Raw genomic sequence first — 27729 nt, forward strand, 5'->3', positions numbered from 1 at the left:
ATTTGCTTCAGGATATGTTTCCTGATAGATTTTAAGTGAGAGCAAACACTTGGTTTTCTTCATATTTCCATCTATTCAGAAGTCCAAAACAATGCCATTAACAGTCTTAACTACTAGATATACTGCATTCCTTGGAGAGGGCTATGTAATCCTCTGGGAAGAGACTGAAATAAAGGAAACCAAAGTTCAAATCACAATAGTAGCTGGTATTACAGCAAACATTTTATTTATTTTATTATTTTTTAAAGATTTTGTTTATTTATTTGACAGAGAATGAGAGAGAGAGAGAGAGAGAGAGAGAGAGCATAAGCAGGCAGAGTGGTAGGCAGAGGAAGAGGGAGAAGCAGATCCTCTTGCTGAGCAGGGAGCTGGATGCAGGACTCAATCCCAAGACCCTGAGATCATGATCTGAGTTAAAGGCAGACGTTTAACAGACTGAGCCACTCAGGCGCCCCACAGCAAACATTTTAGCTTACCCTTCTAATGTTATCGTTAAGACTCAGTGATCACTAACTGCTTACTTAGTCTTATCATTAACCTAGTACTAACTATGTGCAAAATATTATCTTGGGTGGTGTGAATTTAAAGAGAAGTAAGACATGAGACACATCATTGTTGATTTGTATTAGTGTCAAAATACTTGCTGTCCCTCCTTACTGGATCTGTCTTGACAGGGGGAATATAGTTCCCAACCCACTGACATGCCTGCTTAAGTGATGTGCTTTGGCCAATAAAATGTGAGTAGCAGTGACTTATGCCAATTCGAGCAAAGTCATTGAGTCATCTGACGGCTCCACTCTTACTCTTTTCCCTCTACCATTAATTGGCCTGTTCCAAAAAAAAAAAAAAAAAAAAGGCAGCTCTTTCAGCCTATATCCTGGAATGAAAATGACCTTAGGCAGAATTAAGCTGAACTGCAAAAAGTACGTATTGTGAGCAAGAAAGTAAACCTTTGTTGTTTAAAGCCAGTGGTGTGCTAGTTGGCTTGTACTGGCTTGTGGGAAATGATTGCATGCATCTCCTCCCAATTCTGCATTAGGTGATGCCATGTTAGTAGCTTAAAATTGCCCAAAGTGGGAGTATTTACATTATGAAAATTGCCAAATGCTACAGATCAAGACTTTTATTTCTGGGGAGCTTGTTGTTAAATATTTATCAATACACCAATGTTTAGTCACTAATAGTTGAAGTTATTTGTTACCACTTCACAACTTTGATTAAATTGTATGATATACTATTCTCAAATGGTTTATAACCTGTGGTAGATATTAATAGGCCAAAATAGAATAACTATAATAAAGGCTACCTTAAGGCAAGAACAAGATTTTATGGGCGTCAGCAACTGTGAATGCTCTGAGATTTTACCGTTCTTGCACACCCACAGATTAGCCTGCCAATTTCATGGATGTTGGGAGAGGACATGAGACTCCTGGATTGGAGATAAATGACTGTTACCCATGGCACAAAATGCAGCATAAGCTTCATGTTCACATGTGTTTCTGCTGTTCCCAAAGTCACAAGGGAAGCGGAACAGCCCAAGTAGATGCTGCACATGCAATGAGCTTGTGTCACTGCTAAGGCAACTCCAGTTTAGGAAACCTAAATCTTTTTAAATGCACTGCAAACAAACCTCCCCAACTTTTGCCTTGAGGGAAAACATTATCTTTATTTTTTAAAAATATTTTACTTATTTATTTGAGACAGAGTGTGAGAGACAGAAAGAGAGAGAGAGAGAGAGAGAGAGAGAGCGAGCGCGAGAGAGCAGACAGGGGATAGGCGCAGAGGAAATGGGAGAAGCAGTGATCAAGGAGCCTGAGGTGGGGCTCAATCCCAGGATGCTGGGATTATGACCCGAGCTGAAGGCAGATGCTTAATGGACTGAGCCACCCAGGTGCCTGAGACATTATCTTTATTATATTTGACAATAAACAAGCTTGCCTTCTCTAGAGGAAGAGACCATTTCTATATTCCAAGGCTGTTTACTATACAAAAGTCTTGAAAGACAAACCAGAACAAAAGCCATGAGTGGCTCTGCACACAAGTGCAGAAATATGAGAGACCCTCAGAGAATTGTCTTCCCAAATGGATACAACCCCTGAAGAGCATCCAACTTTGACAGGAAGGTTTTCATGGTTGCCCATTTTAGCGTATTTCTAGGGTCTCTCTTAAAGAGTAACACCTGGTATTTCCCACCCCCCTCCACCTTTTCTTTTCTGTATCCTAGACCTTTGTTAGAGCATCAGATTTAACCAGTCATTGGACTTAGTGAATTAAAAGTTGAGGTGTTAATAGTGGATGGTGTTTTTGTTGCTCCTCTGAGTGATTTTATAAATAGGGCTATGTAACTGCTCAGACCCTGAAGTCAGTCCCCACCTGAGGAAAATCCCTGATTTTTCACTCATGAGCCATTGAAAACATGGACAAGTTTAAGCAAAAATAATGCATGTGTAGTGGAAAAATCCCTGTGCAGTATTAACAGAGACCTTCAGCATTCCTGGTATTTCCTGGGATTTACCGACTTGCCCTGGGCTTCCCCCTTAGAGTCAATACAGAGATGGAAGGAGGATTTGGCCTATGTATAAAAAGTATTGCTTACCTTTAAGTTTCCAAATGGCCAGTGAAAGTCTGTAATAGAGACAATAACTTAACCTGAGAGCCTGAAAACCAGGCTAGAGAAACTGTACCTTCACAGTGGAGGCCTTGGAGCACACGGGAAGGCATCGAGTTGGGCCTATCCTCATCTCACACCTCTAACAGAGAGAAAGATGAAATCAAGGGGGAGGTTGCAAGTTGCCATTGTCTGAGATGAAATTCTGAATATACTTGTTTTAAAATGAGAAGCGCCTGGAATTACTTTGACTGGGCATGTTTATATTTTTCCTCAATTAGTGGGCATAGACTGACTTGTATTCAGTTCTAGAAAAATGAATGAAGTATTTTTGGAGCCTCTGAGGGCATTTTGACAGGTAAATTTCAAATCGGCTGCCCACGATGTGAGGGGTTGGTACAGTGCTACATAGAATATGATCAGTTAGCATTATTTATTGTTACTAACAGTATTATGCATGTCAGTTTACAAAGTCTTGGGAACAGCTGAGAAATATTTGAAATCGGGCTCAAGTGTACCCTACTTAGTGCTTTCCTTTTGTGTTGCTTCAGACCTCTCACTCCCTTCTTTAGTAACTAATTCTCTCTAAAGTGTGAATTGACAGATTTACTCTTCCCAGGAATGTTTTCCAGTTGCACAAGACAACAAAACACAAAAGCCCTTCAGGACCCAGGAAGAATGCACATCTAATTATGGGGTGCAAAATCTGAGACTAGCTGTGGAGATATTTTTGGGGTAGAGGAGAGGGCTTGCTTTTCTCAAATTATATGTCCGAAGCGTCTGCTTATTTTCTTTTCTCAAGCTGCACAGTTTAGTGCAGGATTCTCAAAGTGCAAAATCAAAGGAGAGAGTAATAGTGGAGATTTATGTTTCTGCTGGCAGACTTTAAGGATAATTATTTTGGCCAGGTTTCCAAATTTCCTCTCTACACTCCACCCTTTCACAGGCCTGAAATTACACCATTTGGTGTCGATCTTGTTCAACTGTGAGTAATAATCGACACAAATACATTATTTTGTTTTTCATCATTGATGCTTTCCTGCCTTGAGATTCGTCAATGAAACATACTAATACTTATACTGGCTCCATAGGAACTTTCATAAATGATCATTTCTACTTTGATCAGCAAAATGTTGGCCTTATTGTCATAGTTTCAAAAGAGGGACACACCGCTTCAGCAGTCTAATTCTTAGATGTTAATGTTTGGACCAATATTCTTTAAAAAATAACCTATAATGTCTCTTTGAAAATTAGTCTTAGCTAACAACTTAATATTGGCTCATTTTTTTCCCCATTAAATCATCTGCTATTTCCTATATCTTTAGGAGAGGAAATATAAAGTTACCTGAATTTTGATAAGTAGCATTAAAAACAAAACAAAACAAAACAAAACAAAAAAACGGCTTTTATTCTATTGGCCAGAATGCCTTAATTCCTGCTTGGCTTTGATCCTAATGATCGAGTCTCTGTAGATACATTTTCAGCTTTGTTTTCTCCTTTTTCTAGAAGAATTTTTATTGTAGTTTACTTAAAGTGTTTTCAGTTTTATTCCACTTTGTTTGGAAAAATCACTTAATATTTAAAAATTACTATTGAATGCTTCCTTCTTTGAAGTGTCTGGAATTGAATTCTCAAAATTCTACATAAAGATAAATCCTTGGTGAAACCATTGGTGTGAAAGTTCTATATACTTTTTTTGTTTAAAGAGTGAGATCATCTGTATATACCTAAATATTGTTAAACAGTAAAATTCGACTGAGTACATTTGAAGATCTAATAGATCTAATTTGAAGGCCTAATTTATTCAATGATTCATGAATTGGGCAGCATACCATCTAGCAAATAGAAAGGAGCTCCAAGACACTGTACGAAATGGAAGGCTTTATAGGCAGAAGAGGATGGGAATAGGGAGTTTCTGGCAGTGGATTGATTGCTTTAGGCAACGTCACCTTCCTTTTGGGGACAGCAGCAGTCTACTCAGCATATTACCTCACTAGTGCTGACCAGGTAATTCCAGACTGACTAGTTAAAGGTTACATTCCTGGGAGAGGCAGAAACTCAATTAAATTAGGTGTTAATTCTTTGCTGACAGGGGGCTTATATAAGTGACTCCATTTTGGGCCTGTTGTCCTTTTTTGTTTTAACAATATACAGTGTCAAGCATATTGGGGTAACAGGTATATTTTTAAAAATTGCACGGAATTTATACTTATTGAGCACTTTTTTTGTTAAATGAAAATCAAATGCCTTTATTCTCAAGCTTCTTAAGGATGTGCAGGTTAGTGTGGACTGTAATCCAAACAGCTGGCATGCACATTTGCTTTCTTGCCCACAGGTGGAGGCTGCATCTGCCCAGAAAGGGTGCCCTTTTTATGCTACAGACCTTCCATTTTCATATCTTGGTAAATTATAACCTGCCTCTCCCACTCATCTGTTCTTTCTATTCTCTTGCCCATCTCTGTTAAATCTATACAACACTCTTAATAAAAGTTACTGAAAATAAAATCTTTTTCTTTTCCTAAAACCTATTTTGGGCCCTGATTTCAAGTTCAGAGGATAACTTCATTTGCTCTGTTGGCTTGTTAAATTTCTAGTACCACCATCTTAAACCTTAATTCATTTTGTTCTGTGTGTATTTCCTGGTATTCTTAAATGTCTGAGAAGAGCGTTACTATGTGTTTATACAAATAAAAATATGGTACATACCTAAAGCTATTTTATTCTCATAGATTATTAATTTTAAGCCCGATTTTTCATATGATTTAAATTGCATAGTTGCTCTCATTAATTCAACATCACTTTCAGATTCAGATGTGGAAGGTATTTAAATAACAAACAAGAAGAGTTAGAGTGAAAGCATCCAGAACGAGGAGGATGGTGACATTTCTATAGTGTGCCTAGCTTGTATAGTCCCAGGGATGGGAAATTCTTTATCTTCAGAAAGCTTGTAGCTTTCACAAATTGGTGACAAATTGATGAGATCTAATGACTCTTTTCTTTAAATGGTTGAGAGCAATCATTGTCATGCTCCTTAGCCCATGTTTCTCTAGGCTAATCATTCCAAATTTCTTTGTAAAATGTCTACTTTTAATCCAGTTTATCAACCGGCTCAATTTTCTTTAGGCACTTTTTAAATGTGTCATGGCCAAGAATGGATGCAATTCCTTCAGATATAATCTGACAAAGGAGGTGTAGAGCAGGACTGTGTCTTTGTTAATTCTAAATATTAAGTATTTTGACCCTCAATTTATGAATAGTTTCATGGATTCATAAATCTTTTACTGAATCTATAGTGTGATTATTAAATTAATCAAAGTTAGTAAATAAGCCCTCCCATGGAACATCTTCTTTCAGAAAAATATAGAAAGAAATTAGATAATCAGGTCTGAAAAGAGAAATATAAAATTTAGGGCTGCCTGCATGGAGCCTGCTTCTCCCTCTGCCTGTGTCTCTGCACCTCTCTCTCTCTCTCTCTCTGTGTATGTCTCATGAGTGAATAAATAAAATCTTTAAAATAAAATAAAATAAAATAAAATAACTCTTGGGGGGAAGTAAAGGAAATTTGCAATATGAATTGCCTATTGTATTTTAAAATGAGAGCTTACAGAAAATTTGTTCAGTAAATTTGTTGTCTTCAAATTCTTTCTGTACAGATTCTGAACATCTATGTTTATTCAGGGAGCCATGGTTATGTTGAGTGGTGTGAGGTTTGGAGCCAGAGTTTTAAAATATGTATCCCCTTGAGGACCTGAGGGAAGAGATTTAATTGCTACACTTTCCAAAATGGGGCTAATAGCATTTCCAGCAATACCCATATTTGTTGTGTTGTTGTGTACTCTTTATACTCTAAAAGATTATTGAAGACTCCAAAGAACTTTTGTTAATATGGGTAATATCCATTTATTTTTACTGTATTATAAGCTAAAAATGAAGCATTTTAAAATATTCATTTGCTAATTTATTTAAAAATATTAACAATAGGCTTATTACATGTTAACATAGATAACATGCTCTTATGGAAAACAATTATATTGTCCTAAACAAAAAACTAGTATTTACATTTTTGTAAATATCTTTAAAGTTTGGCTTGATAGAAGACAGATGAATTCTCATATCTATTCTGTATTCAATCTTTTGCAGCACATTGCTTCGGTTGAAGTATATAAAGAAAATTTGGTTTCACCCAAATGGTTAAAAAATAGAGGAGTATTTTTAAAGCCTTTTCCAGGTAATTGTGGAGAACTTATCTTAAGCTGTCTAATAGAGACAATAAACAGAAGGGCTGAAGACTAATCTAGTGAAGCTATACCTTGGGATTTCTGGGTGGCTCAGCAGTTTAGCGCCCGCCTTCAGCCCAGGGCGTGATCCCGGAGACCCGGGATCGAGTCCCACATCAGGCTCCCTGAATGGAGCCTGCTTCTCCCTCTGCCTGTGTCTCTGCCTCTCTCTCGCTTTCTCTCTGTGTCTCTCATGAATAAAGAAATAAAATCTTAAAAAAAAAAAAAAGAGCTATACCTTAGTGGAGATCTTTGAGGACCAGAAGAAGGCATTGGGATGGGACACCTGCGCTTCATGCCCCTTCCGTATAAAGCTATATAAAGCATCTCCTTTTACCTATCACCATCTTTCTCACATTAGTAGGAACAACACAAAATCAAAGCAAAGTTGAAAGTCTTGCACTGGCCGAAATTAAATCTGAATTTACTTCTTTTAAAATCAGATGTATCTGAAATTGAACATGGTCAAAGGGAGGGTTTTCCAGTTTTATATAGTGAACCCATTCTAGTGTGCCCACTTCTCTGAGCCTTTCAATCCCTTCTCCCATTAAAATAACATGGCAAATCTGGCATCCTTACTTTGTTTAATATGGGTCATTTTTTTTTTTTTTCCCCTAAGCTTCCAAGAACTATCCCAGTAGCATACTGGAGCACTTACCCACGGCCCTGACCAAGATGTTTAGTCCTGTATTACGGAAGAATGTCCCCATATTGACAAACACCCATATTCAGTTTTATTTTTTATTTTATTTTTTAAGATTTTATTTTTTTATTCATGAGAGACACAGAGAGAGAGAGAAGCAGAGACATAGGCAGAGGGAGAAGCAGGCTCCATGCAGGGAGCCCATATTCAGTTTTATATTCCATCTCTCTTGATCCAATACTCTCCAGATACACTCACTTCCTCAGTTCCTGCTGGGACATATTAGCCAGGGCCTATAGCCACTTCAGCATATATTCTCTTTTCACCCTCAGCAAGCCTTGCATTTTTCTAATCTCATTATATAGAGATTCGACCTTAACCATGTGGCTGGAACCAAGGAGATGGAGGCAGATCTTGAGGAGGGCAATATGGTCATCTAAGGTTTCTGCTTCATGTGAGTCCTCCACATAGGCCTCAAGCAAGGAAGTGAAGGTGAGTCTATCTTCCAGTAAGAAAATGTGGGTCAAAAATTTAGAGGTCCAAGGTTCTGCAGTGCATCTACTCAGCTATCCCTGTCCTAAATTTTCCTTCTACTTCCCCATCAGACCCAGACCTTATCATAGGAGATTTGCCAGAATGAGAATTTAGCCTTCCCTGTGGCTCTGCCACTTTATAATTAAATCCTATATCTGATTTTCAACGTTTCAATAACAGAAAATGAAGTTCTCTTTAAAGACAGCCAAGACAGGGGGTGCCTGGGTGCCCCAGGGGTGCCTGGGGGGCACAGTTGGTTAAGTGCCCAACTCTGAATTTCTGCTCAGGTCATGATCTTGGGCCCATAACATTGAGCCCTACTTTAGGCTCCATGCTCAGTGGGGAGTCTGCTTGAGATTCTCTCTCTCCCTCTCCCTCTCCCCCTCCTTCCTTCTCTCAAATAAATAAATATATCTTTAAAAAAATGACAGCCAAAGAGGTCCTTTGACTTTCATGTTTTGCTTTAAGTTGTTGATGAATAAATCTGAGACTGTTTTTCTTTTCAATGAATCGTTAACACTTAGCAACTCGTTCTAATCTTTGCATCTGCTATTTCTCTATGCTTCTCAAATGCCCAAAACATAGCACCAGTTTTTGCCTGCCTTTACAAGTCTTTACTCTTTACTGGAAGTGAAACTTAACAATGGCACTCCTATAGCAAACCAGTGACTATGAATACTTTACATGTTACCTCAATGTGTCCTCATTGCCTTTCAGCAGGCAAGTATCCAACTCCAGAATCTCATCTTTAGATGCTTCTTAGGACCATATCCTAGAACACAAACAGAGCCTGAAACTGAGTATCTAACTGAAGTGATTTACTGCAGGAATATGCTCAGGGTAAGGGGAAGGAAGGAAGCAGGATAGGGCAGGGGATAAAACGCTAAGCAAAAAATGTGATTTCAACTTCAATCTCCCCTAGAGGAATTCTAGAACAGAAATTATGTCATAATGTCTCCTTTAAAAAATATCTTTCTAGGCAAGGTGGCTCTTGTTTGGCTGAGGGCAGCACTCTGGAGAAGGAGACAGCCATGAGTTGTTATCATTCAGTAACAAAAATTAAAATGGTTATTGGAAACAATATTTACAAGTGCTTGAAAGGCACAATACTGCTGAAACCAATCAGTAGAGGAAAAATCCTCTCTCTGGTTTTCTATGCATTACTGTTTTTTGAAAAGTCATCATATTTGAGATTTACTTCTGCTTCTCCGTTTACTTCCCCCCCCCCCACTCTTCATCACTGTTTTGAACACTTCTGCAAAAAAACCGAGCAAACTAAATATGTTATTTTACAAACATTCACAGTATTATTTTTTTTTGCACATCAGCCACTTTCACCAAAACATTGTTATCAACCCATACAAACACTTCCACTCTGGAAGAACTCCATGAGCTTTTATTTTATTTTATTTTATTTTATTTTATTTTATTATATTTTAATAAATTAATTTTTATTGGTGTTCAATTTACCAACATACAGAATAATACCCAGTGCTCTCCATGAGCTTTTATTAGTAACAATAGAGAAAGAAGAAAAATAATAGACTTTTTTTCTCTCACTCTCCTAACCTGCTCCTTTCTTCTTTTTTCCTCTCTCCTCTCTTTTCTTTTTTTCTTTTTTCCCTTCCCTTTACTCTCTTTTTCCTTTTCTTCCTTCCTTTTTTGGGGTTTATTCTTCTATCTTAACCTCTTTTAGTCTGGCTTTTACTTGGTTCATTCTATGATACAATGTGGCCATTTTCTATATATATATATATTCCCACCCACCCCGCCCCCTGGTGTTTTCTTTTCTGGCACCATCTGTCTTTGCATCAGACAGGTATTTCCCTCATGATTTAGGAGCTCTTACCACCATGCTATGAAAGATGAAATAAACAGACGAATTTTCAGATATTCAACATCTAAACACTTTCTCTGAATATCTCTTCTGGAGAAAATTAATTCTTTTTTAGAGTATATACTGCCTATTACAATTGCAAATCTTTAGTCTAAGTCAAAAGGAAGGGATAAGAAAAAATAAGGTAACTAACTTTTATCATTTAGAATGTTTTTCTGTAATCAAATAATATCAATACTTTATATTTTAATATGGTACAGTAGTAGTTTGCTAGTTTGTCATAACAAAGTTATGACACAGACTGGATCCACAGACTGGATTGCTGAAAGAACAGAAATAAATTTAACCAAGGAAATAATAGATCTGTACCCTGAGAACTGTAAAATATTGATGAAAAAAAATTGAAGAAGGCACAAATAAATGTAAATCTATTCCATGCTAATGGAACAGAAGAATTAATATTGTTAAAATGTCCATACCACATTAAATGCAATCTATATCAAAATTCCAATGAATTTACTATAGAACAAATAAGCCCAACATTTGTATAAAGCTTAAAAAGACCATGAAAATCCAAACAAATTCTGAGAAAGAAGAACAAAGATTGAGGCATATTTCTTGATTTCAAACTCTACTACAAAGTTACAGTAGCCAAAAGAGTGTGGTACTGGCATCTAAAAAGACATATAGATCAATGGAGCAGAAAATAGAGCCCAGAAATAAAGCCATGCATATATGGTTAATTAATTTTCAACAAAGGAGTCAAGAATACACAATGGAGAAAGATTAGTCTTCAATAGTGTTGGGAAAACTGGATAGCCACATGCAGAATGATGAAGTTGGACTCCCATTTTACATTATACACAAAAATTAATTCAAAAGATGTTAATGACTTGGATATAAGACCTGAAACCATAAAACTTAAAAAAATTTTTTTTTATAAAACTTTTAGAAGAAAACATAGAGGGTCAGCTCCTTACATTGGTGTAGGCAACAATCTTTTTGGATTTGAGACCAAAAACAAAGGATAACAAAAGCAAAAATAAACAAATGGGACTACCTTAAACTACATATCTTCTGCACAGGAAAGGAAACAAGCAACAAAATGAAAAGACAACCTGTGCAATGGTAGAAAACCATTTACAAACCACTAATTCAATTAAGGGGTTAATATCCCAAATATACAAGGAAATTATACAACTCAATAGCAAAAAACAACCCAGTTTTAAAAAGGAGCAAAGGATTTGGATAGACATTTTCCTAAAGAAGACATACAAATGACTGAAAGTATATGAGAGGGGTTCAACATCGCTGATTTTCAGAAGAATGCAAATCAAAACCACAATGGGCTATCACCTCATACTTGTTAGGATGTCTAGTATAAAAAAGACAAATTATAAGAAATGCAAGGATGTGGAGAAAAAGGACCTCTTGTACACTGGTGGTAGAAATGTAAATTGCTGCAACTACTATGGAAAAGAATATGGAGTTTCCTCAAAAAATTAAAAGTAAACTTCCAAATGACCCAGTAATCCCACTTCTGGGTTTATATCCAAAGGAAATGAAACCATTATCTTGAAAAGCTATCTGTACTCCCATGTTCAGGGTAGCGTTTTCACAACAGTCAGGGGAACAACCTAAGTGTCCATCAAGAGATGAACGAATAAAGAAAACATGGTATATATACAATGGAATATTCTTTAACCTTAAAAAAGAAGGAAATTCTGGCTGTCCTCTTCTGAGAGCTCAGAGGGGCCTTACCCACTGCTCAGATCCCATCTTGCAGCATCCATTTAACCTTCTTGCCCTGCCCATAGGGAAAGAGAGACCCAGCTTTCCATCTCTATCATCCTGCTTGCCTGCATGGCTGCCCCCATCTCCAAAGAAAGCCAGGTGATATTTCACCCTGCCATCTGTATTTTGAACACTTTCTCATAATGGATTCCCTGATTTGGGATACCATTGCTCAAAACCAAACCAAACCAAACCAAACAAAACCTTGCAAGCAGCTGAGTTGATCAGGTCCCAGAAAAATGCCACTTTATAACAATTCACAGTAAGGTGTGAGGATCTCATGTAGAACATGGTAAACATAGGTGTTAATGTTGTATCATATAATAGAAATTTTCTAAGAGAGAGCTTTCATGTTCTCACTAAAAGAAAAAAATGAAAAAAAAAAAAAACTACTGTGGACATTCATGGAAAGGAATGTTCACTTCCATTTGGAGAAAGCTTTACGGAGAAAATGGCAACTCGAGATGAATTTTGAACACTGATTTTGAAGAGATCATTTTAGCCAGAGCAAACAATAGAAGCGAGGCTATGGAGACAGGAAAAAACAAAACACAACAAAACAAAACAACAGGATGTGTACTGAAATTGGCATTTAACACAAGCTGGCTATAATATAGGACATCTATAACGCCACGGAAATGACTAAAATCCTGAAGGAAGTGTGCAATGAAAGAGACAAAGAGAAAATGACATAGGCTCGAGAATGCCTACTCTTAAGACCCAGGTCCAGTCAAGACGCTAGACAATTATGTTCAGAGACAACCAGTCTAATTCCATGAAGGAAGGTCAAACAAGGCACATGCCACAGAGAAATTAAAGAGGCTATAGTAGGAGGAGGGCATTTGAGACTGCTTTGAGATTACTAGTGATCTCTGAGAATGAAGGAGAAGGAAGCCACATGGCATGGATTACATGGTAGAAAGAGGGAGTTATTTTTGTGACATTTGTGATGAAAGAAAGGCATGATAGGATGGTAATTTGAGGGAAGAGCAGCATGAAGAAGACTTCCATAATAACAGCAAATCTTTCTGGCTGCAATCAGAGCCAATTTCTTCTTGTTCCACTGCTCGATGGGGTAGAATGGAAGTCAACATCACTTTCCCTAAAAACTATTTTAGAAAAGTTATTAGCAGGCAAGTTATCCTCTAGTCTGTTCCCCACTACTGCTATTTCAGTGGGCATGAATCTGTCGGAGAGCTGCAGTTAGAAAAATGCCAGTGTTCACGGTTGGCATGGGTGGTATTTTTCATTTGAAAATAAAATGTATCCTGTAGAGGGATAATGTAAAGGCGGCTTGGATTGGATTGAAATACAGAAAAAATAAAAAGCATTTGTTCTATTGTCCCTTAGGTTCAAGCCCTAAGAATAGATGATAATGATTCATTCTCCTTTATGAACAACAGTTCTAAGTTATTTCTTCTTACAAGTCACTTTTGGAAGAGTATATACCAAAGACTAAGAGAAACACATGTAAAAAATCAGTAATTCCTGATATTCTTGTGCATATTTAATGTAAAGTCGGTTTGAAAATGAATCTGTAAAATAATGACAATTGGATAGAGCAGTGTTTTAGAGTCCCTGTTAAACAGAGAAAATGGACAAAAAATAAGAGTGTGCTCCACAAAAATCTAAAGGTAGGAACATATATTAAGAATAGGAGTTACATATCTGAGAAAGATAGGGAAATTTGGAAAAAAGAGAGAACTAAGGAAGTAGGATATTAGTGATTTCCTAAATAAAACACTAAACCTCATTTACTTATCTACTATAAACACTGAAAGCAAATTCCTTTGAATACGTGGCTATTACCTCTTCAGTAAATGTTTAAGAGTTTTGAGAAAGTTTATATGAGACTCTATTTATGCTTTTCAGTTTTATCTTAAATTATGTGAAGAGTAGAATGTTTTGGATTTTAATGATCTAGCTAGGGATCCCTGGGTGGCGCAGCGGTTTGGCGCCTGCCTTTGGCCCAGGGCGCGATCCTGGAGACCCGGGATCGAATCCCACGTCGGGTTCCCGGTGCATGGAGCCTGCTTCTCCCTCTGCCTGTGTCTCTGCCTCTCTCTCTCTCTCTGTGACTGTCATAAATAAATAAAAAAATTTAAAAAAAAATGAAATAATGATCTAGCTATGCTAGGAGCATGTTCAACTAGACAAAAAACAGGATTGATATTTCTGGTAATAAAATTTGAAAGCGTTATGTATGAATAATTATCAATTAACTTTCAAGAAGAATGAATTGTGAATAGAAAATAATTTTCATATAGTACAGAGTTTTATTTGGGCATGGAAACCCTATAAAGTATAGTGAATAAAATATGACCTATATTAATTTTATTTAAAATGCATTCCCTTAGACCAATTTTGACCATAAATAAGTTTTTAGAAGTTTAAAGTATGGTCTTTGATTCTACTCCTAGATGATTATTAATTCATAATCTCTATTGAGTGCCTACTGTATGCTAGACACTTCTAGGTACTGGGGATCTCTGGTGAAAAAAGATTAAAATCTTTGTTTTCATAGAGCTTACATTTTAGTAGAAAGAAGAAGACAAATGGTGAATATAGCAAATAAGTAATTATTCAGGGTATTAGAATATGTTAAGTATTATTTTTTTAAAAAGAGCAGGATAGAGGGAATGAGAAAAAGCACAAAGCTTGGGTTATAGTTTCAAGTTGGGGGGATCATAAAAAGTTTTATAGGGAAGGTGACATTTGAGAAAAAGATTCAATGAGGTAAGAGATCAAGTCATGTGAGATATCTCAGGGAAGAGTATTCCAGACTTTTAAAACAGCCAGTGTAGTGTGGAATGTGCCTGGAATTTTGAGGAAAAGCAAGGAGACAAGTGTGGCTGGAACAAAAAGAGTAAGGAGTGAGAAGGCAGTAAGCACTAGAGGGAAAGATCAGAGGTGCACAAAGATTAATGCCCATGAATGTCCAATGATAGGTATTACTGAAAAAATTTGGTATCAGTCTGTGGTGTAACAATTACACAGCCCATGTTTATGAAAAATATTTAATGACCTAATAAAATGTTCATAACTTACTGGTAACTGAGACATGCTATAAAATATCCTATATAAACATAGATATAGAATAGCTTTCCTTATGGATAGGTAATTGCACCAGACTTCAGAGTAATGATCTGTTGTTAATATTAGTATAGGCAATTTTCATTTATAGTGTTTTTTAAAAAATTATTCAACATTATTTTCTTATTTTGGAAAAGATATTTCCAATCAAGTTTTCCTCAAATTTAAAAAAAAGCTGAGTGATTGTTTTCAAAACAACCAATGACATCAAAGAGCTGTGAGGTGGCAGCTAAATTTTGAGTGAACTAGTCTGTAGTAATTTGTATAATTGTTCAGCAAGTATTCATTCTCATTCATTCCCCTCGCCCTCACACTGTAGGTGGAGTAGACTTCACCAATCTTAGGATGTTGGGCTGGGCCTTGTAACTTGCCTTGACCAATGGAATGTTAGTAGTCCTGCTGTAGCAGGAAGCTTTAAATGTGCTTGGTTCTTAATTTGGCTTAGTCCTGACATTCCAGTTACCTGCCATGAGGGGGGTCATGCCTTAGGTAGATCAAGTATGTAGAACAAACCTGAACTTATCCTATAGTTTGAACCCAAGCCAGAAGCATAGCCACTCAGCTGAGCCCAGTTTAAACCGATGAAATGCAATTAATAAAAAGCCCTTGAAGACTTTACTAGGGTAAAGAGGTGAACGAACAATCTATTGAGTGTAAACCAATAAATTTTGCCGGGGGCATGGTGTTTAGTTGTATAAAATCCCTTAAGTTTTCAACACTAAATATACCTAAATATATAATACCAAAAGATACCTAATTAAGGGGTGCAAGAAACAATTTTCCTTGTTCTAGAGTAATATTTTTATTTTAATAACACAGGATCAATATAAAGAAGTTAAATAATGCAAACATTTTTTAAAAGTTAAAAAAATTACTGCTAATCCCACCGCATAAAAACAACTTTACCCCAGATATCTTTCTACACATATATACAGATGGAAGCATAGGTATGTAAATTGGTGGGAGCAGTTTTTTAATGAGACTATAGTCTAAATTAAAATATTAAATTTAAATTTATTTGAGTTCAAGAGAAATGAAATTGCTGGGATATTATATTCTAAAAGGTTTCTCTCAGCTTAAAAGAGGTAATAAAACACATTAAGAAGTTAGAGTCATTCTTAAAAATTACTTATTTCCATTTTAAACAGTATCAATCGAAGTCCTTGTTATGGGAAATGAGGTCATTACTAACAATAGCTAACACTTATTGAGAGATTACGATGTGCCAAACACTATTCTAAATGCCTTAAGTGTATTAAATCATATCATCCCTAAAACATGCCCATGAGGTAGAGGTATCATCCCCATTTTTTAGATGAGAAAACTAAAGTTTTCTTTTAGTTTTTTTTTTTTTTTAATTTTCTTTTTAAGTGGGCTCTAGCTCCCACTTGTTTCCTTTTACATTGGTGCCTGCCCCCCGCCCCCCTACTAGTTAGTGGAACTTTTTGTTCTGTACATTCAAGCTGTCTATTACTTCTACTGTCTTACATGACATTGTTTTTTGATCACACCAGTATAGTATTTATTTCCTAGTTAGGTGGATTTAGTCCCATTCCCAGTCCCTTTACATGGATTTTCCATTTCTGCATTTGGTAATTTGATTTGTTGTTTTTGTTTTTGTTTGTTTGTGTGTGTGTGTGTGTGTGTGTGTGTGTTTTGCTGCTGCTGCTTCCTCTCCTCCCCTTCCTCTTCCTCCTTCTTTTTATCTTAGTTGAGTTCAGGAGTCCTATATTCCTAGAATTCCATCAAATTTGTATGGTCCGTTTGATGTTCTGACATCTTGGTTGAGTATAATCTCCTTGGGCTGTATGTTATTTTTTTCCTTTAGAAATGTTCTTCATATATTTTCCCCCTATGTTTTGGCTTGGGTCTTTGCAGTGCCTCAACTTTTTTCTTTTTCCTTTCTAGAGATTTTTTTGTTTCCTGCATGATGCCTAAAGAATTTCTTCTTTTCCTAACTTTTCCTTTCTTTGTTCCTCTCTTTGTCTATCCTCTCCCCTTTTTTTCCTTCTGTTTCCTTTATTTTTAAAATATAATGATTGCACTAAACTATGGTTTCATTGGTGTTAATTATGTGTGTTCAGTGTACTGGAATCATTCTTTATTTGAGGGTTATTTGTTGGTAGTGATTCTTTGAAGACTTTTGGCTGCATTTGTTAAGTTCTCTAGTTTCAGGATGTCTTTTGTTGAGTTGTGGATGTTTATGTTCCTTATCTATTTGTTTATATTTGATAGTTTCAATACTCACTTCCCCTTTCTTATTTTTTTATCTGCTGATTGATTTTATTGGTGACTTGGTCAAGTTTTTATCTACCTCAGTAATTCAATTTTCATCTCTATTCATTCTGTTACTAATTTATTTGCTTTATCTATAATGATGCTCTTTGGGCCCTCAGTTAAATTATTACAATCTCTTATTTATTCTCCCATTCTTCTCTTATCATTTTGTTTTTAGTTCTCATTTTATTCATTAACATAGTAGACTGTCTTTCCATTTCTTTTTACCTTACTCTTGCTTGGGTAGTATTGTTCAGAACTTTTCTTTGCTCTATTATATTTAATTCTTGATTCTTTTTCCACTGTCTCTAAGAGGAGTTCACTTTCTTCTCTGTGGTATAATTTAGAGATGTTTTCTACAGCTCAAGGCATGCTAGGAGAAAGGGATGACTCAGAGGAAATGGTATCCAGTATTTGTAACAATACCTAGGCTGTACTTTCATATCTTATGTTTTCTTAGTGTTCTGTATGGGCTTATCTATTAGGATAAGCTATCTGCTATAAGAAGTAATTCTCAAACTTTGGAGATTTAATATAATAAAAGTTTATAATAGTTCACTTACATTCTAGTCCAATGAGAATATTGTGGGGGAAGAGGACCATAGTCATTCAGGGACTATTATTTTTGAAGCTATCATATTCAACCTGTGACTTTTTGGTTACTATGGAAAGGGAAGAAAAAATAGAGGATCTCATATGGGTTTGGAAGTGGCATTTGTAACTTTTGTCCCCATTCCATTGGCTGAATCTCAGTTTCATGGCCCCAAGGTAGTTGCAAAGTGACTTGGAGATACAGAGAAAATGTGTGCTCCTGAGGAACAGTAGATAAATTTGATGAACACAGGTTCCCTCCCTGCTTTGATAATAATAAAACAATTGGAAAAAAGTAAGTACGGTCATGATGCTGATCCATTCTTCAGTCTGAAGTGATTCATTGTGGTTAGTTTCCCCTACTGAACCAGTTTCTCCCATCACTCATTTCTTTCTTTCTTTTTTTTTTTTAAAGATTTTATTTATTTATTTGACAGAGAAAGAGAGAGCGAGCACAATCAGGGGGAGCAGGTGAGGGAGAAGCAGATTTCCTGCTAAGCAGAGAGTCTGACTTGGGGCTCGATCCCAGCACCCTGAGATGGTCATTGAGCCAAAGGCAGACCCTGAACCGACTGAGCCACCTAGGTACCCCTCATCACTCATTTCTTTTCTTTTTTTTTTTCATCACTCATTTCTATGACAAAATAAGATGACTCACTTAGCTTTACTACAAAAACTAAGTATTGGAGTATTTGAGAGAATTCTCAGGGATTTATGGACTCAATAGTATAGAGGGGTAAGACATAAAATTTCAAGGGCTGTCCTGACATCAATGAGCCAAAAGGCATTATTGTGAGTCCTCCTGCTGTATCCAGAAACACTTCCCACCTAACAGGAGAGGCTTCCTACCTGAGTAGTTACCCTCCCAGCTGGACCAGCTGCACCGCACCTAGTAATCAACCTAATAATTTTTACTTCCATGTCAGACTGGAAAAATTTTCAAGCAAGTCAGTCACATCCTCCAGTGGGAAGCAGAAGGCACCTCATCCATTTGGTCAAGGACCATCACTTGGTCCTACAAGCTCCTCCAGACCTCCATAGCTCTTGTTGGCTCACTCTACTCCTGAGTGTAATCCCTGTGTGACCTTGCAGGGCATGTGGTGTTCTCCTCCGGGGAGTGTGAGATACATGACTAATAAACTGCTATCATTCTCATCTGTCCAGTGTTAGGTGTCATGTGTTCAGCCATCTCATACTATTTAGGGTGAAGGATCCTTACTACACTAATGAGATGAATAGGAAATGGTCAGAACAGGAGGGTTAGGAACATTGCCACAATGCATTGCCCAATTTTGCTTCTTGTGTTTTTTTTTCCTTCTCATCATTTTTATTAAGAACATAATAATAGGTGGCAACTGTTTTATTGTTTGGCTTAGTTGCCTGGCTTTTTTTTGGCTCAACTAGTCAAATGTTGTGGAGACACAGTTTTGAAGCTGCTTTTTTTTATTTCAAAATTCTTCGTAGACAATGATCTTGTAGAAAAGTGTAGGACAATGTGTAGAAGTAAGAGTATCCAGGGGCAACCAGCATCAGTATCAGTATTGGACATGAACAGTAAGAAAGGAGGAAACTCTAAGAATGAGACTATTTGTATACTGAATTAGAGAAGAAAAATACCTCATAGACCTTTAAAAACTGAACTCAGTGAAGCTATTAAAGTGTCTGAACCATATTATGTCATTTTAATTTCATCATGCTAAAATTTTTTATATATTTATGATAGGACAAGATATTGGTGCCATCAAAGACAAACTAGGGCTACTGAATTTCTTGGAGCACCATACAGAGAAAAAATACCCCTGGGGAAACATTGTGTCCTAGGATCTCACTCTGCTTCTGAAGAGCAGTTATGCAGCTAGTTATGCATAGAAGTTTGAAAGGCACTTATGGATCACTCTTGAATTAGCACTCTGTATTTCTTCTTAATCAGATAGCAAGTAGAACAGGCACCTTCTTAAGTGGTACTCTGAGAACGCCTATCCCAAAATGTCAACCTTCCAACTTACAATTTCCATCTTAGCCTCCTTACCTTAGGGTCTGCAAAACTGTTTGGCCTTCAATGCCTGAAAGCATAAGGAGGATTTCAACAAAAAGAATGAATGGTAACAGTGGTTTTATTATGGAGAATTATTGTTGAAAAGTTCTTGACTTAAGCTAGTTAGGACAAGATGCTCTAATTATAAGCTTTGTGTCAAATACCTAAAATAATAATAATAATAATAACAATAATAATAGCTAATATGTATGAAGCAATGACAAAGTATTAGGTTTATTGCTAAGAATTTAACATGAACTATTATATCTAATATATCAGGAAAAAGTTAGATGCTTTTATTATCTGTTTTGTAGATAAAGAAACTGAAGTTTAGAGAAGTTGACTAAAGAGCCCTGAGCATACAACTCATGAGTTCTGTGACTGAAAATTTAACCTTAGATTTTGGACTCTGCTGTCAGAGCTCTTAACCTATGCTCTGTGAGTATTCTGAGCTGCAGGAAAGAACACCTGGAGCAATGATTACTTGGGCTGTCTGCTTCAAAAATGGATTATCTCAGGGACGCCTGCGTGGCTCAGTAGTTGAGCATCTGCCTTAGGCTCAGGGCGTGATCTGGAAGTTCTGGGATGGAGTCCCACATCGGGTTCCCTATGGGGGGCCTGCTTCTTCCTTTGCCTATGTCTCTGCCTCTCTCTCTGTATTTCTCCTGAATAAATAAATAAAATCTTAAAAAAAGAGAATCATCTCAAATTCTAACTTAATTGCTAATTTATTCATCTAACAGTTATTAGTTGGCCACCAACTTTGATCTTGGGACTGTGTTAGATACTATGAATATAAACATGAATGGAAGATAATCTCTTCCATCAAGTAGTTCATGGCCCAATGGAACAGTTACAAAATAAAGAATTGAAAATACAGCATGGTAAGGACCATGTAGGGACAAGCAAAGAGTGCTAGGTACCCTGCAGCTAGCTAGCACTGAAAGGTTTTTATGACTGGCAGTGGGATTTGTCCTTCTTTAGAAATTCTAAATTCTTTCTCCTTTGCTATTCTTTGTCCCATTTCTTCATCAAATAGTGAACATAATTAAATAAAAATAACCAAGAAAGCCATACAATGGTTAAGAGTCAAGTTCACATTGATTTGGACACATCTGCCCCAAATTTCAAGTGTGCATAGAAAACTGAGCATAAAAAAAAAAAAAGAAAGAAAGAAAGAAAGAAAAAAAGAAAAAAGAAAACTGAAGCATATCAGGAAGTCCAACTTTTTTTCCTTAGGAGCAGGTAGGAAATGTAGCCCTAAAGATTGTTAGCAAGGGGAGAGGAGAACTTGGATTTGGATCTTCTTTTAGTTGAAATGTGACCTTTGAGAAACTTTTGACCACCACAAAAAATAGTTTTATCTAAATAGCTTCACTGTCTGTCACCTACTTTTCAAATAAAAAAAAATCATCCCTGCAATCACTTCTTGGAATTGTCTTGATTTTTCAACAGTTTAAACTCTAATGTAGTCATGTGCAGAGAATGTCACTATTGCTTGAGTGTATGTGTATGGGTGCTAATAGTTTTGCATGTTCTTCAGGGGTGGAAAAGGAAAACAATTCAAACTGAGAAAATTCTTAAATATTTATTTTTATAAATTTTATTAAAGAATTTTGTTAAACCCTTATCACAAAAGTACTGTGTGACTTTGGTCTAGTTGCCTAACCTCTCAGAACCTCATGTTTTCTCACTTGTACTTCTTAGGTTTGCTCTGAATATTAAATGAGACAGTGACATTGTTTTTTAACCATCTTTCCCTTTATTTTCAACATACTCTCTACCACCTCTTGATATATTGTTTATCAGCTTGCCTTCTCCCCACTAGAATAAACAATCCAGGAAAGCCTGGTAGTATCTACTGTCTTCATTAGCATAATCCACGAACGAAGAATAGTATTGGGCATTTAGTATTGAATAAATAAATAAATAAATAAATGACAGCAAAGCACTTAGTACAGTGTCTAGCTCATAGTACACATTCAATAAAGATGAGCTTCTGTGATTATCATTATTACCTGACATACATTTGCATCTTCAAAGTGGCAAAGCTAACCCAAGTTATGAGGGAGAATTGGCTAACGTTTGTCTTGTGTGTCCTTGTTATCTTCTGTTTGTCTTTCTTAGTTATTCTTAGTTTTTGGCTGCCCTAAAAGGTATTAGGTAAAAAGTTTATCTTTCACACTGATATTTAAGAATTAAGAGAAAATGCCTTAACACAAAATGATTCCACACCAGAAGGATAAATCCTTAATTGTGTGGTTTGAGATTAGTGGCTGAAGCAGTGGCACCAGCGGTGGAGGGATTTGGGGGAGGGGAAGTAATAAAGCTCCGAATTGGCTGAGGGAATTGTTGGTGCAAGCATCTCTCTTTATTCTGCACCCCCCCACCACCACACGCCTCTTAAATCACACCAATAACCTGCTACATTCGGACTGTCACACAGCTAGATGATGTCTTATGGGTTTATGACCAGAACATTTTCTAGCATGAGATTTGATTACTTGTGTTGCCTTGAACAAAATCTCCTTATAAGGATAAGCACATGCTGGCAAGGGCAGCAAGTAGTCATAATCCTGACACACACATGGGGTTTATGACTCATGAGTGTTCCTTCCCTTTAACCAAAATTCTGACAAAGATGCCCTCTGAAATCATCTCCTTTTATTTAATTTCATTGTATAGCTTCAGAGGTAGCTTAAGTTGCTGTAGCTCATTAACCTACATGCTGTTTTTGTATCATCAGAGAAATATGCAGATACCTTTTTATGGGTTTTCATATCTAAACTGTTCATCAGTTTTGATTTGGATACCAATGATCATGTCTCCATATGATCTATGTACAATATTTTTCCTTATGGGATGTGTTTAATTTCAATATTCTTTAAATTATATTTCATTTTGTTTTGATGAAAATCATTGATTGCTATCAAAGTCTTTATCTGATGTAGCTGATCAATTGCTAACAGAGCAGGAAGCTATAAAGCAACAACACAATTTTGTTTTTGTTTTTAAGATTATTTATTTATTTGGGAGAGATAACATGCACAAGCAGGGGGGAGGAGCTGAGGGAGAAGCAGACTCTCCGGGGAGCCCAATGGGGGACTCTATCCAAGGACCCTGGGATCATGAGCTGAGCTGAAGACAGATGCTTAACAGACTGAGCCACTCAGGCGCCCAACAGCACAGCTTTGTGAGGATGGTCCACATTCCCAATAAAGATGAAATGTCTACTAAATCAATAATGGTGAAAACACTATAATACTTATTTCTGAAAGGAGATATTATGTAAATGTGCCTAAATTCATACTTCATCTATTGTAGGTTCATATTGTTTTAAACCAGATGTATCTCTTTAATATTGATCTGCATGATCATTTTGTTAAATAAAGGAGTTGTTCATATTCGGTCCTTTTTTTCCTATACTTTCTCTATTGAATTTGTAAATTATGCTTGATTAAAGGAAATAATTGCAATTAAATGAAATACCCTCTCCAGCTTTCCTGAATGTTTCTACTGATACTATTTTGAAGAAGAGAGTAATGTCATTTGCCCAATAAACATTTTTTCCCTATTTTATTCCTGGGAGAAGGCTGATATATTAGGAAATTTATCTTTTTTTTCCTGTGTGCATTAAAGAAAAATATTCTCAGGATGCCTGGGTGTCTCAGTGGTTAAGCGTCTGCCGTCAGCTCAGGGCGTAATCCTGGGGTCCCAGGATCGAGTCCCACATCGGGCTCCCTGCATGGAGCCAGCTTCTTTCTCTGCCTGTGTCTCTGCCTCTCTATCTCTCTGTGTCTCTCATGAATAAATAAAATCTTTAAAAAAATTCTCAAAAGCCTTATAGAAACAATGTTATTTTGTGTGTGATTCAGTTTAAAATAACACTCATATCTATTTCCTGTTCAAGTACCATAATTATATGGCAAAATTTGATTTTTGTGATTTAAAGTTTGTTGTTATTATCCCCATTTTTTTGGATGTTCAGTCTCACAGCTTCAAATTGACAATGTCTGGCAGTTATTTAAATAACAAATGAGAATAATCATAGAGCAGGATTATCATCTCTTTAATTCTAGATATCAAACTTTCCTTAATTGCTTTAGAAGCCACATAAACCATTGAATCCCATGTAATATTGTTATACAAGTAAAATACATTAGTCTTTTACATAAAATTGTTGTTCTCTCTCTCAGATCACTTGCTTTGGGGGAGCGGGCTGCCATGTCCCCAGGAATCCTCAGAATCTGTATGGAGAAGCCTACATGATGAGGAACCGAGGTCTTTGGCCAATAGCCAGTGAAGACTGAGGCCTCTTGCCAACAGTGACATGAGTGATATTGGAAGTGAGTCTGCTAGCCCCAGCCAAATTATCAGCTGACTGCAGTCCTACTGACATCTTGACTGCAGCTTCATGAGAGACCCTGACCAACAATCACACAGCTAAGTTGCTTGTGAGTTCCTGACCAACAGAAACTGACTTAATACATATTTGCTATTTTAAACCACTAAGTGTTGGGGTAATAAGTTATGCAGTAATAGATGATTAATGTTGTCTAGCACCAACAAGAGGTGGTTTTGATAGAATGGTGGTGTGGCATGTTTGAGCAAAAAAGAGCATGAGCTAGTTCACCCCCATGCCCGAATCTTTTTGGTCAAGCACTAAGATCTGAGAGAGGAGCCCAGGGCTAAGGTTATGGAGCCTCTAGCTGGGTCTGTGGGGTGGACTAGCCCTGCCAAGGCAAGAGACTCCATATTAAACCAGTTGAGGACTATATGGAAGACAGTGGAGATAAAGGCAATGTCCAAGGTCAAGTAGCCCAAGGTTTACCCTTACTGCAGTCACACCTGAGAGAGCACAGAACACCTTTATTCTCTTATAGACATAAGACAAATCTCTCAGGAACTTAAAAAAAATCTCAAAAACTTTACATGAGGGGAGGTGTGCCTGGGTGGCACAGTTGGTTGCGTGTCTGACTCTTGGTTTCTTGGTCTCGGGGTGATGGAATCGAGCCCCATGTTGGGCTCTGCACTCAGCGTGGAGTCTGCTTGAGATTTTCCCACCCTCTCCCTCTGCCCTTACTCTGCCCCTCAAATACATAAATAAATAAATCTTAAAAAAAAAAAAACTTTACACAGACGGAAAGGGGCAAAAGAGAAGAGATAGATGGGAGTCATAAGAGAGTGAGTTATAAAGAAAGTGATTAAGTTACCTTGAATTGGCAAGAATGAACTTTCCACCAAAGATGCTAATTAGGGTTTGACAATAAAATTAATTGCAGTTGTGGAGAAATTAAATTTATTTACAACTTTTGTAATATTTGTAGTTATAAATCTTCACACCACTATTTCACAATTGGTAGGGACATCTTTATTCCAGAGCAAGATAAAAAAAAAAAAAATAGATCATTGGTCTCACAGAAAACAATGCCAATTTTCTTTGTTCAGAGATACTATGTAACTGAATTATTTTTTTAGAAATAAATCATTCTGAAGAACAAGATCTCTTGCTTTACGCTAAGGATGGCTAATAATTGTGATGCAGTCACAATGTTCCAGGGAGTTGTTTTCACCATTTTATAAACATTAATCTCATTCTGTACTAACAGCAAATCTATTGGATGCTTATTACCACCATAAGCCCCATTTTAAAATGGGGAAACTAAGGCACAGGAAGAGGAAGCAAGCTGCCAGTCTGGTTTTGGAGTCTATGAGATTAACCACTGCTTTCTCATGCTCCTCAGCATGTGTCTTACATTTCTTCAAAAGATTTTATTTCTGGAACATCAAATTTATGCTGAGCAATTTGACTCAAGTTGAGTCAAATTGGAAAAATGTAAGATTTGAACTCAGATTTAATGTGGATTTTCCTGATGACACTAGACAAAGAGCTTACTGGCTGGTCTCTAAAATAGATTAATTGCACTCATCTAGACACACAGATATTTATGGAGATTATTCCATTAGTATCTGGATTTCACTTTAAAGATGAATAGCATTAGGTGTCCTGGCTGTGGATCGAAGAGCCACGCAGATCTTTAAGGACTGGCTTGTAAACATGTAATCAGAAGATCTGGTGCTGCCTGAGAATCCGGAGCAGGTTTTAAATAGCTTACAGAGAGCTCAGCTGGTCTTTCCAAGTCCAAGTTATCAAAAATAGTTTCCTAGTTTATGTGTCTGACCTTCCCTGGCCACAGACACTGAGCCATAAAGCCTATTCTGCTTTGCCTGTCTCTGGAGGCCAACTCATGACTTTTTCAAATATGAGCTATACTTTAAAAATCTAGATAATCATAAACATGGTGTCAACACTGAGCCCTGTGAGGCCCTTGGATTTCTCTGAATTCAATGGAATCACTCTTTCTACAAAATATCTCTAAGGTAAAGAACAAGGCCTCAGTGGTCAGGTCCTGCTTCCACTAGAATATTCAGCCAAGGGAGAACCTGGGTGGCTCAGTCAGTTAAGCGTCTCCTTTTGGCTCAGACCATGATCCCAGGGTCCTGGGATGGAGCCCCACATCTGGCCCCCTGCTTGGAGGTGAGCCTGCTTCTCCTTCTCCCTCTGCCTGCCGCTCCCCCTACTTGTGCTCTCTCTCTCTCTCTCTGTCAAATAAATAAAAATAAAATCTTAAAAAAAAAAAAAGAATACTCAGCCAAAAACAGAGACAGCCATAGAGAGAGGCCTGAAGATTCTTTCATAGACAACTTGAAAATCTCTGGTATTATTCATTAACTTATTTTACCTAACTCGTCTAATGATTTCCTGGAAGAAACATTAGTATGATCCAATGGCTTTGCTCCCTTCTTGTTAGGTTAGGCCTGGAAGATAGGTTCCAACATTTCTAAATCTATTTTATGAACTTTCCCCCTGAGAACAGTTCTGACCAACATCTGTATGTGAAGCCAGTGGAGAAGAAGAAAAATGATTGCAATGCTGAGATATTTTCTAGAATGCTAGTCATGTGGAAATATTGTAAAAACATAAAAAAGAAATGAAATAAAACTAGAGGACACATATTCAAAATACTTAGGGAGCCATACTTTGGTGCTATTCTCCACTTAGAAAAATAATGTTACTTGGGTCCAGAAAAAAGATGTGTTTCAGTGTTCTTTCATATAAAGGGATTTCTAAATTCCCACCTGGTAGAGCTTGATATGTTCATATGAAATACTGGGTTTTGATCTTCTAATACTGTTGTTAATCAGCAAGGGACTTAGTTTAATTTTCTAGGTGAATGGGTTGGAATTTAACAGTGTTTATTTTGCCGATAGATACTTTCCTGTTAGATACACATGTTGAGGGAAAGTGAGTTCTCCTAGAAAGCAGTTTGCAACACTAAGTATGATCGGCATTTGGGGTACAGTACCAAGTAGGAACTTAAAGGTTAACCTACTTCCCTGAATATTTAGTTCTTTTGAAATAAATTTCTTATAATTTATTATGGAGCTCTTGAACTTGATTTACTTCATAATTAGGATCTTAGAACAAAGAATTAAAAACAGATCTTAAAAAAACTATTGCTGACAACTGTTGGTTGGCTGACCTAACAGTTTTTCCTACCCCTGGAGCTGGAGAATTTTCATGAATTTTCTTGATTCTCTGGCAAAAGAAACACGTGAGGCGGCACTACCATTCTCCTCTTCTTCTTGCCCAGGTTCCTGGTGCTATGCCCAAGCCCTAGCGGCCATCTTGCAACCCTTAGGAACTTTAGTGGAGGTAAGCCACCGAACTAATGTCTACCTTAGTTTTCCTCTGATGCAAGAAAAAAGATGACTACAGTTTAAAAAGCCACTCAGATTTCCTGTAAGTTGATTTGTATGTGGTTCCTAACTCCTACAATAAAATATAATTATACTAAATATGGTTATACCAAGGATTTAGAGGATGATGGTATTGAAGCCAAACTGGACATTGTCCCTTTTTTTTCAACACAATGAAAAATTTCAAGACCAATTTCAAAATTGAAAAGTGCATTTACTCATTTAGTATCTCCCCTTTCCATTCACCATTTTTGTCTTTGTAAGTACCATCTCGTATGA

General features: G+C 36.8%; 1 long non-coding RNA gene across 2 annotated transcripts; it reads left to right on the forward strand.

Moving 5' to 3' along the window:
- The first annotated feature begins 355 nt into the window (after positions 1–355).
- LOC121499106 lies at positions 356–27406 on the forward strand. Of its 2 annotated transcripts, none has more exons than XR_005990012.1 (5): positions 356–737; positions 6749–6836; positions 7894–8020; positions 23886–24035; positions 27345–27406. It is a non-coding gene; the product is annotated as an uncharacterized LOC121499106 (long non-coding RNA). The 2 variants fall into 2 exon arrangements; XR_005990011.1 differs by having other exon boundaries at positions 23886–24143; positions 27345–27392.
- Positions 27407–27729: the final 323 nt, after the last annotated feature.

Source organism: Vulpes lagopus, chromosome 9, assembly GCF_018345385.1.
Source record: "Vulpes lagopus strain Blue_001 chromosome 9, ASM1834538v1, whole genome shotgun sequence".
NCBI lineage: Eukaryota > Metazoa > Chordata > Mammalia > Carnivora > Canidae > Vulpes > Vulpes lagopus.